Source organism: Nicotiana tabacum, chromosome 7 (assembly GCF_000715075.1).
Source record: "Nicotiana tabacum cultivar K326 chromosome 7, ASM71507v2, whole genome shotgun sequence".
Taxonomy (NCBI): domain Eukaryota; kingdom Viridiplantae; phylum Streptophyta; class Magnoliopsida; order Solanales; family Solanaceae; genus Nicotiana; species Nicotiana tabacum.
In genome coordinates, this window is record NC_134086.1 from 144,164,441 (window position 1) to 144,185,655 (window position 21,215).

Sequence of the window (21,215 nt, forward strand, 5' to 3'; positions counted from 1 at the left end):
ATTAAGCTATTGCCATACCAACCTAAAGTCATTAAGTGAGTCAAATCAAAATTTCTACTCATTGTATATGTACATCCATATTGAAGAATTCTCTTAAACATGGTCTTGATAAGATGTGAGTCACAAAGACTTGTGTGTACCTACTCCTTGAAAAAGGCCGTATTGTTCGTGAACCCACTCTATTACAAATTCTCTTATTTACATCCTCTTGTGGAATTAAGTTCTATAAATACGTCCTTGAATGGAGTTATAACTCTAGGATTAATACTTCCCACTTTCTTTTCCTAAATTCTTAACGAGGGACTATAGCTGATGAATTTCTTACAGTATATTTTATTGAAATGGACAACATCTGCCCGCTTGTGCCTATGCATGCACCGTCGTAAAGTTTACCTATGTGGTGTCGAGTTCCATGTAAAGCATCCCAATGTTGCGATCCTTCTCAAGCCACTCTTTTACTCAGTTGTGTATATGGCTTATATGGTTTGAATAGTCAATCTACTCTCTAGCAACTATCATCGAGAAAGCTTCTCACTGCCTAGTAACATAAGAGCATACCTTAACACCTATCACATGAGTGCATGTCAATCAAAATGGTCACCGTGTGCATAAAATCTCTCTGAAAATTGGGATCCTCACATCCCCGTCATAGGAAGACATTGTGTCGCCACAACTTTCGTGTCCACTTGGGACATCTCGCAGTAGGTAGCTCACTTTGTCCTAGTATTATGGCTGCTCGTAGCATGGTTGTATATTGCAGTTGGGAGTTAATATAGCAGAAGCATGTTCAGCTCATAACAAATGTTTATTTTCTCTTTACACCTCCATAACATGTGTTGATTGTGTTCTTTAGTTAGTGAATTCATTGAACTAGTTTCCCCACACTTGTTCAATAACCATGAGAGAACGTATCCTTCTATGAATCATTGTAACACTTCCTTTCTCGTAAGGACCCTTACTAGGATCTCCGTCAAGACCAAGCACACCTTTGGGGGTTATTATAGTGCAACGCCTGTTTCTCATGTTTTTCTGTCTTTCATTAGCATCAGGGTAGTTCTCAAGTCAAAATCCATGAAGAACTCATTATGAGCATCTGCAAACCTTCCATGATTAACGGTCATGGGAAAGCCAAAACTTGTATATAATAAGTCAATACTGGGTCGGTCGAGACTCTTTCTTAGTAAAGTGGGAAGACAACACCGAATTAGACGGGCACAGAAGAAGTAGATATCCGGATTTCACCCCTACACACGAAATTTATTCTATACTATCTCATTGGGTTCCCATACCACTTCAACTTCATCAAGGGTTGATAGCATGCCGCAATTGCTGAGATTGAATGATCGCCTTTCGATAGTGCATTATCTACACCTGTGTTGGTCCAACGATCTTCTTATCAGTCTAACTCTCCCCTTTTTGTTTTGGGTTGACCAAGGAACAATACCCCTAGTAACACATTCATATGCCAAAACTTTTCCCTCAGTCTAGTCTTATAGCGTCTCCCAATTTGGCGGGTAATAGTTGGTTGTGTAGAAGTGTGCTATAGTGCTTTATTGTGAAGTGAAGTTGCTAAACATAATTGGATTTTTTTTTGAATTTTGGAACTATACATCATGTGACTACATATAGAGATCTTCTTTAAAAAATGTAGCTTCTCGTCATCGCTTTATATTACCATCATTCCTAGTGGTTACAATGTAAAGACTACTTGTAAGGGCTCTCTCACTTTCTTTCCATTTGTCTTGCATCATGTGTTGTTTACCCGTAATCTTCAATGCGATATTATCTCAATGTCTCGACTAGTTATCCAATTATATGATCTGATTTAATTAACCTCACCTTTATGTACTCTACGCGCGCATTGAGAGTGGGCAAATTCCCTCTTTTATACAGATTTCTGATGTCTTCAACTTGGTTTAAGCTTGTTGGTTCCAACTGGTGCTCATTAGTTTGCTACCCTACTATCTACTTCATCTGATAACTCTAAATGTAAAATTCATTTATGCTTCATGGCATCAAAGAAGAAGTCTTATAGCATTAAGGATGGGGACATATTCCTTTTGTTAGAATAAATAAATATTGCTGGTATTCCTTGTAGATGTTTTTCTAACAACCATTTACTTGCTATGCTTGTCCCTGTGACTAGATAACCTGGGTTACTTTTCCCCGATAAATGCACTAATACGTCTCATTCTTTCAAACTTATCCATGTGGGCACTTTGAGGCCTTGTTTTATACCAACTCGTAATGGTTTTAAGCACCTTCTTGCCATTGTTGATGATTTTCTAGGACTATGAGGGCTTGTCCATGGGTTCCAAAAGTAATAATTTCCCCTAAGTTCAAGCTTATTCTAGGACTACGAGGGCTTGTCTCATGGGTTCCAAAAGTAATGCTTTTCCATAAGTTCAAGCTTATATTGCCGTGATTTCAAAACCAAAGTGCGTCCCCTTTTCAAAAGTCTTAAATGGGTCGTATTGTATGGGTTACGTGGCCTCCTGCTCACTCGACTTCTAGGATTATTGACAACGTCATTGTCATGTGCGGGAAATTTTGCTACCCCTGGCGTTCCACCTCCTTAAGGAGGATATGAGTTTTAGTTGTCTTTCTTCCCGGAGCATTACGTCAACCATTGGAACTCCTCTAACCAATACATAATTTCACCCCTATGGTAGGATGTCCTAGCTATGTGGTTTCACTCGTGAAAGGTTGAGATTAGATGCCTTTAGCTTTTTGCACATATCATGAGCATATTGATTTGGAAGACAAGTTGTCGTATCTTTAGTTCTCTCATATAGGATCAACTATCAGGAAGGGTTAAGCTGTTTGAAATATGATAACCTCATAAGTGTTCAACTTCCTTTTCATTCTCGTGACCTTACGACATAGATTCCTTGTGTCAGCTAATGTCGGGAGTGTAATTCAACTTCATGTATCTTGAAACCCATATCGCATTCAAGGTGCCAAAGTATTCTCATTTTTTTGATAAATTGATTATCCCTACGCTCTAGGAGATGACTGGGTTATGTACTTGAATATTCCTCCTTGATGATTCCTATTGCCAATGTACTACTTACCCCTATGCCTCATTTGTGTAATAATTGATGTCGTCACAGTGATTAACCATGTCAGCATTGTTAGTTGTAACTTTCATGTCCCTTAGCATATAACCTCAGAAAGTACTCTACTCAACGCATTAATGAATTCCTGGATAACTCCAGCCCAATCTTGAACTCTGTGTTCCTCATTGCATTAAATTTATTAGGTATTGAAGGTCCAAACATGTCAAATGGGGATCATCCCCGTGTGATCACATATGTTTGATAGCACATCTTAAAGTAATCATCGAAGGTCATCAAAGGTTTAGCATGGGTGTTCGAGTAGAGATTTAGAATTCAGGAGGGTGAACCGGTTATTCTCAAAATTTTCCCATGTAGATGTTATGTGAATTGATAATGAAGGGTACGTAAGCGCATTTCCCATTAGGTCGCACTAGGAGTATGATGTTTCCCCATAGTTACTCCTCACAACTTTGTATTTTCATATGTCTATGTCTAAGAAGGTAGGTGGAGATCATTTGTATATCATCTTGGTGTAAATTATTGAAGGTGAATGTTTATGGATAGTTAGCTTATGCGAGGTATCTACCTGTCATCCTTGTTAGATAAGATTAGGGGTTGGAATTGCTTCCGTGAATGTGTTATGACAAAGCTTGTGAATCGAGGAGGCCACCTTGAAGGCCGAAAGTATCATGGAAGGGAAATATTTTCGCTTGATTGTATATCAAAAAGCTTTGACTTGAAAGATACCTTCTAGGTATTATGATTTATAAATGTGCGGTTCATGTCCAGGTATCCTTATGATAATGCAGTACTTGTAATAGTGAAACTGGTTTGGTCAATATATACATTGCGGTGCTTTGTCTCGTTGTGGAAGTGTTGTTATGATGGTTTTGGTGGTTCTCTGACAGGTGGATAGGCCTAGTTACAAAGGAGGCTCTGCCGAAATTTCTGAAAAATTTGGGAGTTAGTCAAAATTTAGGGACTTGAGGTAGGTTAGAAAGGAGATGTATTAAGTTAAGCATTTAGGGCGAACTCTACTCCTCATTCGAGGACGAATGATCCTGGGGGGGGGGGGGGGGAATGTAAGGCCCCGGAAAATTTCGCTAAGTAACCTAGGATTTCGTGGTGCCACGTAGGCTTATTATAATATTTTATGTGCTATTAACATGGTGTACATCAATTGGACTTGGTAAATAAGTGTACAAGTCTTGTGGTAAGTAACTATGGGGTCCAAGGAAAGTCCTAAATCTAAGGAAAATTGGAAAAGTTCATAATAGGCTAAGATTTCCAAAGGTACTTGCACAAGTCCCTAGTTTGAACAAGCACATATAAATATGTATAAGATTTTATGTGATTAACAACCTATAAAATGAAAGGTCTTTGACTCTAGTTTCCAACACTTTAAACCATTTGTCATTTGGACATTCCTATACAAAGTTATGATCAAATTACCAAAGGCTGGATTTGCGACCAATTTGCTATCGCAAAACGACCATGCGGACCGCATATGCGTTGCATAGTGAAGCAGTGTCAGGCAAAACATTATGCTGTCGCATGTTGATTATGCTGTAGCATCATAGATTATGCTGTCAATTATGCTATCGCATTTCGATTATGCTGCAAGAATGCTGCCCACATTTCGATTATGCTATAGCATAATTGCACCACATTTTTGACTTCGGGGGTCATTTTTGGAAATTTTCATATCCGAACCCACTTTGATAAATAACCTTTGGGGATTCATTTGGGACTATTTTTACACTAAATCTAGAGAGAGGTGATAGCATTTTAGAGAGATAAAGAGGAACCTAGCCTCCTAATCATCAATCTTGCACAAACCCTCAAGAATCAAGCACGCTACTCTCTAGCTCACTATCTTACGGGTATGTCCTACTTCTAATATTTCATATATGAGATTATGAGTTCAAAAAGGTATTGTGGGGTTAGAAATAGGCCATGCATGTGTCACTAAGCTATAGTATGTAAGATTAATGAACTATTTTGGGTAGTTCTTGATGAAATTGGATAATGGAAGAAGGAATTTCCATTGTAGAACCTTGTAGTCTACTTCACTTGTTAGGTGTTTGATGAAATTCCTAAGAGGGTTACATCATGGGTAATCTTCCTAATTATTAATTGATTTCTGCTATTTCCTTATAGATTGTTATTGCTAGAGGTGTTGGTGTATTCTAAAAACTTAAAGGAAAGCTCTTTGAGGTATGTATGGCTAACTTTAACCTTTGTAAAGTCACCTTGTTTGGTGTACGAGCAATTGGTATGTGTTACTTATGTGGACTATTTGTGAATTCTTGTGATTAATATGGCTTGAACATTGTTGGTTAAGTTTCCCGATATAATGGTGTACGCAAATAGCAACAAACCAGGTGTGTGTGTGTATGTGTGTGTGAATGTGGTAATGTGGTAAGATCTGTGTAACAAATGATGGAAAGAAATCGTAATTGATGCAATTGAGACAACTGTGGTAATGTCATATGTGATTTGTCGTGGGCAATTATCGTTGTGATTTAATTGCATACGGGTTGTTGTATATGATGGAAATAGTATTGATGTTTATGAAAATTCTTTATGAATTGTTGTTGTTGTTGTGTGAAATGTGATTGTCCCGTGGGATCGGGTTGCGCGCCGCAACACGAAGTAATAAGGTGTGGGTTGTGGTGATAAGGGTGGCCGAGGTAATAAGGGTGAAAAAGTGATCGAAATCACTATTGAAATGAAAATATGTGAAAGTTGTGAAATCATTGATGTGATGAAATAATGTTGAAAGGGGAAAAGGAGATATTGTGAAACTTGTTTGGCCTTGGTTGTTCCTTTCATGTGCATATATTGTTGATTCTATTACTGTTCGTTATCTGTGTATTGATTGATTTTACTTGGGATAAAATTTGTTCATACATACCAGTGCAATTCAAATGTACTGACGTCCCTTTTGCCGGGGGCGCTACATTCTTGTTATGATTGTAGGTGGTTCTATAGCAGGTACTCCAATCCACCGACAGTAGCACCTCTTCCACTTTCCGTCAGCTGTATTGGTGAGCCCCTTTCCTCTCGGGGCCATGTGTGGCTCATGCCACTTTTCTTCCCGGAGTCTTATTTTGGCATTTGTGTAAGGTATAGCCGGAGCCTTATTACCGACAAGTATTGTAATACTCTTTTGTATCCCTAGAGGCTCCGTTGACAGGAAACGTGGGTTATGTACTTATGTATTTTGGGCGGTATAACTTGTAGATCACGTAAAGTAATCATGTATGTTATTATGTCTCGTAAGAATGTGTTTAATCATAAATGGCTATTTCACTTGAATAGTGAGTATTGAAATCTCGGCGTAACACGTGGAATAGGAAAGGCACCCAGGTCCATTTGACTGGGGCTACCCGGTCGAGCGCCGGTCGCGTCCCTCGGTTTTGGGGCGTGGTATATTATTTAAAGCATTATTCATTTGTTCTTATCTTTACTCGCGACCGAGCTTGTACCGAGGGTCCAATTGAGGATGACTTCCACTATTCAATCTAACGATCAAGCTTGGTCAGCACATTGCGATAGGTTTGATAATTAATTTTATCTTTAACTCATTTACCCATTATTCTTATTTATTCATATTGAATTAAACCACACATTCTTTAAACCGCTTACAAATTTAATTGTTACTTATTTTTTGGGGTAACCAGTTTGGTGCCCACCGCGGGGCTAAGGATAATAGTGATGATTTGATACAAATATCCATAACACACCCTATTTTATGGTTGTTCTTTGAAATTTTGATTCTAGGCTAGCTTAAGGATGTCAAACTCTCAGTCTGATCTGTCACGCCCCGAACCTAAGGAGGCATGGCTGGCACCCGGTGCCGTACTGGCCCGAGTGAACCATTCTGTAACTCATTCTTTCTGTGACCATTGTGGGCCAACATGGCAACAACTCGTAGTGCATAACTGTAAGTAGGCAAGACTGAATCAATAAACTATCGTTCTTAAGACATGAATATATATGGGCCGTCAAGGCCTTTGACATACTGTACAGACTGAACCTCTGTCTACAAAGCCTCTAAGATTATTTGTCATCAAATGGGATAGGGTACCAACCTGCCCATCAGTCTGAAGTAAAATTTTGACGCGATGTCTCATAGATTCGACTGTACTCCAAATGATGTGGAGTCTTACTGATCCTTCGCTAAATGCTAACCTCGTCTACAATGAGGGTTCATCAAGTTGATTACTTATACCTTCAGGCATGAATAAAACGTCCACAACAAAAAGACGTCGGTACGAACAATGTACCGAATATGCAAGGCATGTAAATCGATATATAAAGGATATAAAAGAAACATGGAGTACATGACTCAACCTGTAAGTCTGGATAAATCTATATATCATTTAATACTTATAGTGTCATGCATATGCATATGAATGTCATGTTGTGCATAGGTACATGTTTTCATAATATCATCAAGCCTATGAGGGCATCCCATTATATCATCTCAGCCACTGTGGGCAATATCATCATCGTATACCAGCTGATCAGGTGGTGGTGCGTATATAATGCCATAACCTTTCCCATATCCCATATACATATATATATATATATATACATATATATATATATATATATATATATATATATATATATATATATATATATATATATATATATATATATATACACACACACACACACACACACACACACACACACACCATCCCATCATATAATATCGGCCACTGTGGGCAAATCATCAACGTATACTAGCTGATCAGGTGGTGATGCGTATATAACACCGTAACCTTTTCCCGTATCCTATATACATATATATACATTATACGTGTATATAACGCCATCCCGTCATGGGTCAATGTATATGAATGCAATGCATAAGAAGTACGTCAATAATATCTCTTGAAATGCATTTGGTAATGCTAATTTAACCTTGTCACAACCAAAACACCTTATGACTTTACGTGTGAAAAGCAACTCAACAATTCTATCTCTTCTCAATTTGAATTCTTTTCGATAATCTACAGCTGCCACCATTACAGCATATTCAATTACATTGAACATATCTGAATTTGCTATCTCAAAATAATCCCTCCATTTATTAAGTGTTCCAGTAATTTTGGTCATAACTAGGATTAAACAACCCTTGAAAACAAATTCTAATTTACAACCCAACTAAAAAGATTAAATTTTTATAACACCCAGATAGTAAAAATTCAATCTTGATTTTGATTATACTCAGAAACTAAAATTGACTCTTTGATAAAAATTCTAACCAGAAACAAAGACTTGTAACGGTAAATCTCTTATTTCAATCAAAAGATTGACTCAAATAAATTTCTAGTGAACTCTGTGGAAATAAATTTAAGAAAAATATGATACTTGGGGAATTAAGAACATAAGCATCTCTAGTATTTCTATGAATACAGTCATTTATAAAAGTTGCATGTTTTGCTCGTTTCATTTGTATTATTTGGATCATGCCAAAAAGAAAGAAGGAATATGTCACGACTCGAAATTCCCACCCTTGAAGATCGTGATGGCGCCTACTCGTAAAAGCTAGGCAAGCCATAAATCTTTGCAATTCAATAATCTTTATCATTTCACACATGTCTAAACAATTAAATTACTGATGGATAAGCAATTATAAACAGCGGAAAACAAACTTTTAGCGGAAGTCTTAGATAATACGAAAAATCCAAATTTGCATAATATCCAATACATGTCTCTACCCAGTACCTGGTGTCACAACGTACACGGACCAACTAAGAATGCTAAATACAAGGTCTGAAGCAATAGAATAACACTCTGTCTCGGTACAAGGGAAACATGGCATAAGAGATAGAAGAATGCCGGGCCTGCGGGCGCCTGCAGGACTACCTCGGGATCTCGTGGACTGAATGACGGCTCCCTGGCTACTGCTGCGCATCGTAAGCTGCTCTGTCACCTGGATCTGTTCAAAAGAGCACAGAGTGTAGCATCAGCACAACCGACCCCATGTGCTGGTAAGTGTCTGGCCTAACCCCGGCGAGGTAGTGACGAGGCTAGGACCAGACTCCAGATAAACCTGTGCAGTTATATAGTATATGGCGAAGAGATAACCGAAAATAAACAAGTAAAAACAAGGGAGGGGGAAGACATGCTTTGGGGATAACAGAACAAGCAGAATTTCTCACGAGATAATAAGGAAATCAACAATTAAGCTATTAACACAGATAAGGATAACCAAAGGCAACATTTACTTTCAATACTCATCTCGTTGCAGGCATGCAACCCGATCCCATTTCTCATTTCTCGTGGTAGGCGTACCACCCACTCCCATTACAATATAACTCGTGGAAGGCGTACCACCCGCTCCCATTTCATCAATATATTGGGGTAGGCATACCACCCGCTCCCATTTCAATATCACTTGTGGTAGGCGTACCACCTGCTCCCATTTCAATCAATACAATATCACAATACAATCCCGGCAAGGGCACAAAGCAAAGCAATGACTTCCCGGCAAGTGAAACAATAATATCAAATCAAACGTCCCGGCAAGGGAGAGTCAGCTATAACCAATCTTATCCAACCTCTACTTGGCACAATTAATGCCAATACTCAGTCATAACTAAAGTCCACGGATATAAACTAAATCCTTACTCAGTATCGAGAATCACCAATCAAAACTTTCATAAAACCAATTAAGAATACAACAATTATAAATTTAAGACCCACGGTCATGCTTGACTCCAACGTATAGATATTCGTCACCATGACTATACATCGTACTCAACACAAAACAAGTAGCAAATATGACTCAACTCCTAATCCCTCAAGCTAAGGTTAGACCGAACACTTACCTCGATGCTTTGAACTCAACTCAAGTCTCAATTATAGCTTTACCCCTTGATTCCACCACAGATCCGCTCGAATCTAGTCACAAGTTACTTAATTACATCAATAAATGCTAAGTGAATCAATTTGAATGCATTAAAATGAATTTCCCAAAGTTTTGCCCAAAAAGTCCAAAATCGCCCCCGGGCCCATGTGGTCAAAACCCGAGGTTCGAACCAAAATCCGATTACCCATTCCCCCACGAACCCAAATATATGATTTGTTTTGAAATCGGACCTCAAATTGAGGTCTAAATCCCCAAATTTTAGAAAAACCTAAGTTCTACCCAAAACCCCCAATTTCTCCCATGAAAATCTTTGATTTTAGGTTGAAAACATGTTAAATGATGTTAATGATTGAAAGAAATGAGTAAAAACTAACTTACAATTGATTTGGAAGAAGACTTGTTCTTGGAAAATCGCCCAAAGAAGTTTGTGTTTTTAAAGGATGTTAAAAATGGTTCAAAATTCGGCTAAGTGTAAAATATGCAGGTCTCAGATGTGAGAATTGCGAACTGGGGTTCGCATTTGCGAACCTCGACCTCTGCAGATGTGGGAAATGCAAAACAGGGTTCGCATTTTTGAACCTTTTGAAAAATCCCGGAATTCGCATTTGCGACTGGCTCATTTTCGCATTTGCGAACCAAATGGTCACATTTGCGACCCAGTTGCAGACTCCCTTTTCTCGCATTTGTGATGCCAGGCTCGCATTTGCGAGACCTGCTTCGCAAATGCGAATATTGCAGAGTTGAATATACCAGATTTTCTCAAGGGTTCAAAATGCATCCGTGGCCTATCCAAAACTCACCCGAGCCCTCGGGGCTCCCAACCATACATACACACAACCTCAAAAATATCCTACGGACTTATCCGTGCGATCAAATCGCCAAAATAACGTCATATACATCGAATTAAGCGTCAAAATCCATAATTTCTTCCAAATTTCATAAAACATCAAATTTTCCAATTTAAGTCCGAAACACGTCAAACGACGTCCGTTTTCAACCAAACTTTACAGAAATATCTTAAATCATATATATGACTTGTACCGGGCGTCGGAATTAAAATACGGGGCCGATACCATCACTTTCTAATCAGATTTCATTTCCAATTTCCTTAAATATATTCAGAAAACAATTTTACTTAAATATTCATTTCTCGAGCTTGGGACCTCGGAATTCGATTCCGGGCATACGCCCAAGTCTCATAATTCCCTACGGATCCTCCGGGACCGTCAAATCATGGGTCCGGGTCCGTTTATCCAAAATGTTGATCGAAATCAAATTTATTCATTTCAATATCAAAACTTAGTATTTTTTTCACAGAATTTCATATTTAAGCTTTCCGGCTACGCGCTCAGATTGCGCACGCAAATTGAGGCAACTCTAAATGAGGTTTTCAAGGCCTTAGAAACACAAAATGGGTGAGAAAACAGGTGATGACCCTTTGGGTCGTCACATTCTCCATCTCTAAAACAATCATTCGTCCTCGAACGGACAAAAGAAGGAAGTACCTGAGTCGGGGAATAGATGGGGATAACGACTATACATATCGGACTCGGACTCCCAGGTCGATGCCTCAGGAGGCTGACCTCTCCACTGAACACGAACAGAAGGGAAACTCTTGGATCTCAACTGACGAACCTGTTGGTCTAGAATAACTACCGGCTCCTCCTCATAAGACAAGTCCTTGTCCAACTAGACAGTGCTGAAATCTAATACGTGGGATGGATAGCCGTGATACTTCTGGAGCATGGACACATGAAAAACAGGATGCACGGCTGATAAGCTAGGCAGCAATCCAAGTCTATAAGCCACCTCTCCCACTCGATCAAGAATCTCAAACGGGCCAATGAACCTAGGGCTAAGCTTGCCCTTCTTCCCAAATCTCATCACGCCCTTCATAGGCGACACTAGGGCAATACCCGCTCACCAACCATGAAAGCCACATCTCAAACCTTACGATCCGCATAGCTCTTTTGCCTGGACTGAGCTGTACGAAGCCTATCCTGAATGATCCTGACCTTGTCCAAGGCCTCCTGAACCAAATCCGTACCCAATAACCGAGCCTCTACCAGCTCAAACCATCCAACCGGAGATCGACACCGCCTACCATATAAAGCCTCATAAGGAGCCATCTAGATACTCGACTGGTAGCTGTTGTTGTAGGCAAACTCTGCTAAAGGCAAGAACTGATCCCACGAACCTCCAAAGTCAATAACACAAGCTCAGAGCATATCCTCCAATATCTGAATAGTCCGCTCAGACTGCCCGTCCGTCTGAGGATGAAATGTTGTACTCAACTCCACCTGGGTTCCTAACTCTCGCTGAACTGCTCTCCAGAAATGCGAGGTAAACTGCGTACCCCGGTCCTAAATGATAGATACCGGCACACCATGAAGGCCAACAATCTCCCAGATATAGATATCAGCTAACCTCTCGGATGAATAGGAGACTGCCATGGGAATGAAATGCGCTGACTTGGTCAGCCTATCAACAATGACCCAAACTACATCGAACTCCTTCCGAGTCAACGGAAGTCCAGTAACGAAGTCCCTAGTGATCCGCTCCCACTTCTACTCGGGAAGCTCAATCCTCTGAAATAAACCACCAGGCCTCTGATGCTCATACTTAACCTGCTGACAATTCAAACACCGTGCCACATAAGCCACAATATCCTTCTTCATTCTACGCCACCACTAATGCTGCCACAAATCCTGATACATCTTCGCGACACCGGGGTGAATAGAGTACCGGGAACTATGGGCCTCCTCTAGGATCAACTCTCGAAGCCCATCCACATTGGGCCCACAAAATCACCCCTGCAATCTCAAGACTCCATCAGCATCTAATGTAGCCTGCTTGACACCTCCTCGCTGCACCGTGTCTCTAAGGACACACAAATGGGGATCATCAAACTGTTTATCACGGATACGCTCCAATAATGAAGAACTAGCGACCGTGCAAGCTAACACCCGACTAGGCTCAGAAATATCCAACCTTACAAATCGATTGGCCAAAGCCTGAACATCCAAAGCAAGCGGCCTCTGACTGACTGGAATATAAGCAAGACTGCCCATACTGGCTGACTTCCTACTCAAAGCATCGGCCACCACATTGGCCTTCTCTGGGTGATATAAGATAGTAATATCATAATCCTTCAACAACTCCAACCACCTTCTCTGCCTCAAATTCAACTCCTTTTGCTTGAACAAGTACTGAAGACTCTTGTGGTCAGTGAACACCTCACATGCCACGCCATACAATTAGTGCCTCCAAATCTTCAAGGCGTGAACAATAGCAGCCAACTCTAAATCATGCACTAGATAGTTCTTCTCATGAATCTTCAAATGCCTCGAAGCATAGGCAATGACCTTGCCATCCTGCATCAACACTGCACCAAGCCCAATACGGGAAGCATCACAATAGACTGTATAAGGCCCTAAACCTGTGGGTAAAACCAATACCGGTGCCGTAGTCAGAGCTATCTTGAGCTTCTGAAAGCTCGCATCACACTCGTCCGACCATCTGAACTAGGCACTCTTCTGGGTCGACCTAGTCATCAGGGCTGCGATAGATGAGAACCCCTCCACGAACCGACGATAGTAGCCTGCCAATCCCAAAAAACTCTGAATCTCTATAGCTTATGCTGGTCTAGGCCAGTTCTTGACTGCCTCAATCTTCTTTGGATTAACCTGAATACCCTCTGCTGATACGACATGACCCAGGAATGCAACTGAACTCAACCAAAACTCACACTTCGAAAATTTTGCATATAGTTTACTATCCTTCAGAGTCTGAAGAACCACTTTGAGATGCTGCTCGTGCTCCTCCTGGCTGTGGAAATATATCAAAATATCATCAACGAAGACTATCACTAACGAGTCCAAATAAAGCCTGAACACTCGGTTCATCAAATCCATAAAAGCTACTGGGGCATTTGTCAACCCAAATGACAAGACTAAGAACTTGTAATGCCCGTACCGAGTACGGAACGCTGTCTTAGGGACATCGGATGCCCTAATACTCAACTGATGGTAGCCAGACCTCAAGTCTATCTTTGAAAATACCTTGGCACCCTGAAGCTGATAGAATAAATCGTCAATCCCCGGCAATGGATACTTATTCTTGATTGTGACATTGTTCAATTTCCAGTAAAAAATGCACATTCTCATCGAACCATCCTTTTTCTTTACAAACAACACTAATGCACCACAAGGCGAAACACTGGGTCTAATGAAACCTTTCTCAAGCAAGTCTTGCAACTGCTCCTTCAACTCCTTCAACTCCGGTGGGGCCATACGATATGGCGGAATAGAAATGGGCTGGGTGCCCGGAGCCAGATCAAGGTAGAAATCATTGTCCCTGTCGGGTGGCATCCCCGACAGGTTTGAAGGGACGACCTCAGGAAACTCACAAACCACGGGTACCAAATCAATAGAAGGAACCTCGGCACTGGAATCACGAACGTAAGCCAAATAGGCCAAACACCCCTTCTCGACCATACGCCGAGCCTTCACATACGAAATAACACTGCCGGTAGAATGACCAGGAGTCCCTCTCCACTCTAAATGGGGCAAGTCCGGTAAAGCTAAGGTCACAGTCTTGGCATGACAATCAAAGATAGCAGGTACGGGGATAACCAGTCCATCCCCAATATAACATCGAAGTTGACCATGTCTAAAAGCAACAAATCAACACGGGTCTCAAGACCCCCAATCACCACAATACAAGAACGATGAACTCGATCGACCACAATAGAATCACCCACAAGTGTAGACACATAAATAGGAATACTCAATGAATTACTAGGCATGACCAGGTATGGTGCAAAATAAGATGACACATACGAATACGTAGACCCTGGATCAACGAGCACTGATGCATCTCTATCACAAACCAGAATAGTACCTGTAATGACTGCATCTGAAGACTCGGCCTCGGTCCTGGCGGAAAGGACATAACATCGGGGCTGGCCCCCACCACCCTAAACTACCTCTCTAGGATGGCCTGCTGCTGGTTGGCCTCCACCTCTGGAGGCCTAAGCTCCACCTCTAGGACCTATACCTCCACCTCTAACACCTCTGCCCCCACCTCTAGCTGGCTGGGCAGGCTGTGGAACCTCTGGTGCCTGTACCATAGCACGAGAACTCTGATGAGGAGAACTACTCGAAGGTCGAGGGAAATACCTAGCAATGTGCCTCGTGGTGCCACAAGTGAAACAAGGACGACCCTGGAAACTCTGAAGCGGCGGTACACTGATAGGTGCTGGCGGTGAACTGTAAGGCTGCTGATTAGAATAGTGCGTCTGAGAACCACGACCACCTGAAGTACCATGGGAGACCTCAAGAGCTAACTGAAAGGGCCTAGGAGGATGGCCTCTACCATATGAATCTCTACCTCCAGACGAGGTACCACTGAATCTGGCTGAATTATGGGGCCTCTTATCCGACCCATGACCACCTCCCTGTGACAGAACCATCTCAACTCTGCGGGCCACAATGGCCGTCTCCTGAAATGTAATCTCACTCCTGGCCTCCTTGGCCATCTGAAGACGAATCGGCTGAATCAGACCATCAATAAACCTCCTCACCCTCTCTCTCTCGGTGGGAAGCATGACAAGGGCATGGCGTGCTAAGTCAATGAACCTAGTCTCATACTGAGTGACCGATATGGAACCCTGCTGGAGGTGCTCAAACTGCATCTGATAGGCCTCTCGCTGAGTAACGGGGAGAAACGTCTCCAGAAACAACATTGAAAACTACTCCCATGTCAAAGATGGCGACCCGGCTATCCTGGCTAAGCAATAATCCCTCCACCAAGTCTTGGCGGATCCAGATAGGCAAAATGCAGCAAAATCGACCCCATTGGTCTCAACAATGCCCATATTCCGAAGAACCTCGTGGGAGCTATATAAGAAATCCTGGGGACCCTCATAAGAAGCATTGCTGAACGTAGTAGTGAAGAGCTTTGTGAACCTATCCAGTCTCCACAAAGCATCTGCGGACATAGCCGCTCCATCGCCGGTCTGAGTCACTACACCCGGCTGAACTGCCACAGTTGGCTGAACCGCTGGAACCTGAACCTGGGGAGCTACCTGCTCTGGAGTGTGTGTAGCAAGAGTCTGAGCCCCTCCTCCAGTCTGAGAAGTGGCTGGTGTTATTGGAAGCAAACCCACTCGGATGACACTCTCCATGAGGCCTACCAATCAGACCAGAGCGTCCTAAAAAACTGGAGTGGCAATGAACCCCTCTAGGACCTGAGCTGGGTCCACCGGAACTGCTGGGGCCGGAACCTCTTCCTTGAAATCAACCTGAGGCTCCGCCAGAGGGGCTGCTGCCCGGGGATGAGCTCTGCCCCTACCTCGGCCTCTAACACGGCCTCGCCCTCTGCCCCTCGTGGAAGCTGCTGCTGGGGGCTCGGGCTGCTGAGCGGTAGATGAGAAAGCGTGTGTTCTCACTATCTGCAAAAAAACAGAGTACAAAGGCAATCAGTATTGGGAACAAAACCGCATGACAGGAAAGAACAAATGTGAAGTTTTCCTAACTCTGTAGCCTCTGGGGGATAAATACAGACGTCTCCGTATCGATCCCTCAGATTCTACTGAGCTTGTCCGTAAGTTGTGAGACCTATGTAACCTAGGGCTCTGATACCAACTTGTCACGACCCGAAATTCCCACCCTTGGGAGTCGTGATGACACCTACTCGTGGAAGCTAGGCAAGCCATAAATCTTTGAAATTCAATAATCTTTCTCATTTTACACATGTCTAAACAATTAAATTACTGATGGATAAGCAATTATAAATAGCTAAAAACAAACTTTTAGCGGAAGTTTTAGATAATACGAAAAATCCAAATGTGCATAATATCCAATACATGTCTCTACCCAACACCAGGTGTCACAACGTACACGGACCAACTAAGAATGCTAAATACAAGGTCCGAAACAATAGAATAACACTCTATCTCGGTACAAGGGAAACATGGCATAAGAGATAGAAGAGATGTCGGGCCTGCGGACGCCTGCAGGACTACCTCGGGATCTTATGGACTGAAGGACGGCTCCCTGGCTACTACTGCGCACCGTAGGCTGCTCCATCACCTGGATCTATGAAAAAGAGCATAGAGTGTAGCATCAGCACAACCGACCCCATGTGCTGGTAAGTGTCTGGCCTAACCTCGGCGAGGTAGTGATGAAGCTAGGACCAGACTCCAGATAAAACTGTGCAGTTATATAGTATATGGCAAAGAGATAACCAGAAATAAACAAGTAAAAACAAGGGAGGGGGAAAACATGCTTTGGGGATAACAGAATAAGCAGAATTTCTCATGAGATAATAAGGAAATCAACAATTAAGCTATTAACACAGATAAGGATAACCAAAGGCAAATTTTACTTTCAATACTCATCTCGTTGCAGGCGTGCAACCCGATCCCATTTCTCATATTTCTTGGTAGGCGTACCACCCGCTCCCATTTTAATATAACTCGTGGTAGGCGTACCGCCCGCTCCTATTTCATCAATATCTTGTGGTAGGCGTACCACCCACTCCTATTTCAATATCACTTGTGGTAGGCGTACCACCCGCTCCCATTTCAATATCACTTGTGGTAGGCGTACCACCCACTCCCATTTCAATCCAATACAATATCACAATACAATCCCGGAAGGGAACAAAGCAAAGCAATGACTTCCCGGCTAGGGAAACAATAATATCAAATCAAACGTCCCGGCAAGAGAGAGTCAGCTATAACCAATCTTATCCAACCTCTACTTGGCACAATTAATGCCAATACTCAGTCATAACTAAAGTCCACGAATATACACTAAATCCTTACTTAGTATCGAGAATCATCAATCAAAACTTTCATAAAACCAATTAAGATTACAACAATTATCAATTTAAGACCCACGGTCATGCTTGACTCCAACGTATAGATACTCGTCACCATGCCTATACATCGTACTTAACACAAAACAAGTAGCAAATATGACTCAACTCCTAATCCCTCAAGCAAAGTTTAGACCGAACACTTACCTCGATGCTTTGAACTCAACTCAAGTCTCAATTATAGCTTTACCCCTTGATTCCACCACAAATCCGCTCGAATCTAGTCACAAGATACTTAATTACATCCATAAATGCTAAGTGAATCAATTTGAATGCATTAAAATGAATTTCCCAAAGTTTTTCCCAAAAAGTCCAAATTTTCCCCCGGGCCCACGTTGTCAAAACCCGATTACCCATTCCCCCTCGAACCCAAATATATGATTTGTTTTGAAATCGGACCTCAAATTGAGATCCAAATCCCCAAATTTTAGAAAAACCTAAGTTCTACCCAAAACCCCCAATTTCTCCCATGAAAATCTTTGATTTTAGGTTAAAACATGTTAAATGATGTTAATGATTGAAAGAAATGAGTAAAATCTAACTTACAATTGATTTGGAAGAATACTTGTTCTTGAAAAATCGGCCAAAGAAGTTTGTGTTTTGAAAGGATGTTAAAAATGGTTCAAAATTCGGCTAAGTGTAAAATATGCACATCTCAGATGTGGGAATTACGAACTGGGGTTCGCATTTGCGAACCCCGACCTCTACAAATGTGGGAAATGCGAAACAGGGTTCGCATTTGCGAACCCTTTGAAATATTCCGGAATTCACATTTGCAAGCAAAAATGTCGCATTTGCGACTGGCTCATTTTCGCATTTGCGAAACAAATGGTCGCATTTGCGACCCGGCTGCAGACTCCCTTTTCTCGCATTTGTGATGCCAAGCTTGCATTTGCGAGACCTGCTACACAAATGCGAATATTGCAGAACTGAATATACCAGATTTTCTCAAGGGTTCAAAATGCATCTGTGGCCTATCCAAAACTCACCCGAGCCCTCGGGGCTCCCAACCAAACATACACACAACCTCAAAAACATCCTACGGAGTTATCCGTGCGATCAAATTGCCAAAATAACATCATATACATCGAATTAAGCCTCAAAATCCATGATTTCTTTAAAATTTCATAAAACATCAAATTTTCCAATTTAAGTCCGAAACACGTCAAACGACGTCCGTTTTCAACCAAACTTTACAAAAATATCTTAAATCATATATAAGACTTGTACCGGGCGCCGGAACCAAAATACGGGCCTGACACCATCACTTTCTAATCAGATTTCATTTAAAATTTCCTTAAATATATTCAGAAAATAATTTTACTTAAAAATTCATTTCTCGGGCTTTGGACCTCGGAATTCGATTCCGGGCATACGCCCAAATCCCATATTTCCCTACGGACCCTCCGGGACCGTCAAATCACGGGTCCGGGTCCTTTTACCTTAAATATTGACCGAAGTCAAATATATTCATTTCAATATCAAAACTTAGTATTTTTATCACAGAATTTCATATTTAAGCTTGTAAAATACGTATATTTTCTCAACTTCTAATTTTCTAATCTCATACCCAATCTCATATAAAAAGTATAAATTTTCGTATTAGAACTAATCTTACTTTTAATTGTAGTTAAATATAAAATTTGAGACTGAGATAGTACAAGTTTTGCCTGAATCACAGTACTTACAAAAGTTTTAGTCGTAAAGAAAATGAATAACATCTGGGGATTATGTGTAGGTGGTAGTACATGTTACCAAAATATTTTACAGTATGTGAACACTAGCTTGTAAAAAAGAGAGTTGTATAGATATAATATCTAAGTACTACTGTATATATGAGACATTGATACATTTTGTTAATATTCATGTTGTTTTAAGCCGTTAGACTTGTCCTTAAGCTTCTCGATCAATCATAAGCATACTCTAATTTAATACTAGTATTGTTAATGATATCAAGTGTTTGTCACATTTTAAGTCAATGCCTGATATGAAGTCTTCTTAGCATTCCAAATTTGTACTTATATAGGAATACTTTTTTCCCATAAGAAACATGAATTACTATGAGTGAAGAACAAGTTCTCCACATCTCTTCAAATTTCTTGGTAATGTTTAAATGTCATGAATCAAATGTGGTTAAACTTATGGGGTGTAACATCCTTTCTCCCTTTAGAACATTCATCATTGAATGTTAATTTTTAGTGATTTGCAAAAAATTTACTAGGGCCTCCTCTGTAACTTAAACTAAAACTAAAACTATACCTCAAGTCTCAACTATTCACAAACTTTTGTACTTGAGTATCTCATCTTCTCTTCATCTTTACCTTACTTACTTTTCAATCTCGCATCGTATCTTCTGTTTCTTTTATAACCTCCCTTCAACATTATGCCCTAAAGCTCTACTGTGATACCTGCACCTCTGGTGCATACAAAATCTGGCGAAAGCTTCATATTAACTTATTACGACTCAGCTCCATGACACGATCTGGAAACAAAAGAAGGGTAACATTTCTTAAATTCCCAATAGCCTCTCAATTATAAATGTGGTGCGCAACACACCCATAAGTGAGACTCTACTAGGCATGGCTTTGTAGACTCCTTAGGACACGAACTGCTGTGATACCACTTTGTCATGCCTCCCTAGGTTTGGGGCGTGACATGATCACTTTAACGCTGACGCCGAGTCAGGCCATCATGGCAAGAACAATAACATGATGCCTAGTAATGATGTGCCTCCTATTGATCCCAATGGTGTCCCAGCCACCGACCCGGTCGATCCTATCTCATAGGTGGCCATCAACATTAATTTACCAACTGATCCCGAAAATAGTATCTGTGGGGGAACCCGACCGACAACCTGAGAAGCACCCGAGGGTGAAAGTGATGGGGTAAGCCTGCGGTTGATCTTTGAAATGTTACAGGCTCAACAAGAACCAATAGCACAAATACAGAACCAAAGTCACGCCCCTAATAGGGTCGAACTCGATCAGTACCGAGAAAATACTCGAAGGGAGGAACAAGTTGTCGTGGAACCGGGCGAGCTCAGACCCATGGAAACTTTCGAGATGATGAAGATGCTCGAAGCATTGACAAAACGGGTAGAGTCAAGCGAAAAAAATATTGAGGCCAACGACAAGAAGGTGAAAATGTATAACTCTAGGGTCGATCAGATTATGGGAGTGCCTCCGATATTGAAGGGGTCAGACTCCAAAAAGTTTATTCAGAAGCCTTTCTCTCCAAGTGCGACACCGAAACCAATCTGAAGAGGTTTCGAATGCCCGACATTCCCAAGTATAATGGGACCACAGATCCAAATGAGCATACAACGTCCTATACATTAGCGATCAAAGGGAACGACTTAGAAGACGACGAAATCGAGTCGG